Source organism: Mastomys coucha, unplaced genomic scaffold, assembly GCF_008632895.1.
Source record: "Mastomys coucha isolate ucsf_1 unplaced genomic scaffold, UCSF_Mcou_1 pScaffold6, whole genome shotgun sequence".
Classification (NCBI taxonomy): Eukaryota; Metazoa; Chordata; class Mammalia; order Rodentia; family Muridae; genus Mastomys; species Mastomys coucha.
Genome location: NW_022196912.1, coordinates 55,064,902 through 55,065,568, shown reverse-complemented (window position 1 = coordinate 55,065,568; position 667 = coordinate 55,064,902).

Genomic DNA, 667 nt, shown 5'->3' with positions numbered 1-667 from the left:
TTGTTTGTTTCTTTCTTTTTTTTTAATCTGTTGAGACTTGCTTTGGAACTGAGTATGTGGTTACTTGGGAGAAAGTTTTATGAGATCCTGAAAAGAAGGTATATCATTTTGGGTTTGGGTAATGTTTGGTAGATATCTATCTGTAGATTCATTTGGTTTATAATGTCTGTTAGCTCCAATATTTAACCATTTTATTTTTGTTTGGATGAAGCTCCAATATTTAACCACTTTATTTTTGTCTGGATGACTTTTTCATTGGTGAGAGTGAGATATTGAAATATCCAATTATCAATATGTGAGGGTCATTGTGTGACTTTAGCTTTAGTAATGTTTCTTTTACAAATGTGACTGTCCTTCTGTTTGGAGTATAGTTGGTATGAATTGAAATATAATCTTGGTGGATTTTTCCTTTCATGACTATGAAATCTCCTTCCCTGTCTCTTTTGATTATTTTTGTCTATTTTGTTGGATACTATAATGACTACCAGCTTGTTTTTTAGCTCCATTTGCTCTTGGGTCCTTTTTTTCCCTCTGATTTTTGATGAAAAATATTTTCTATATCTTTGAGCTGGGTTCTTCTCCATGTTCTATTCCTATTATTCTTAGGTTTAATATTTTCATAATGTCACAGACTTCCTGGATGTTTTGTCTCGGGAAATTTTTTGTT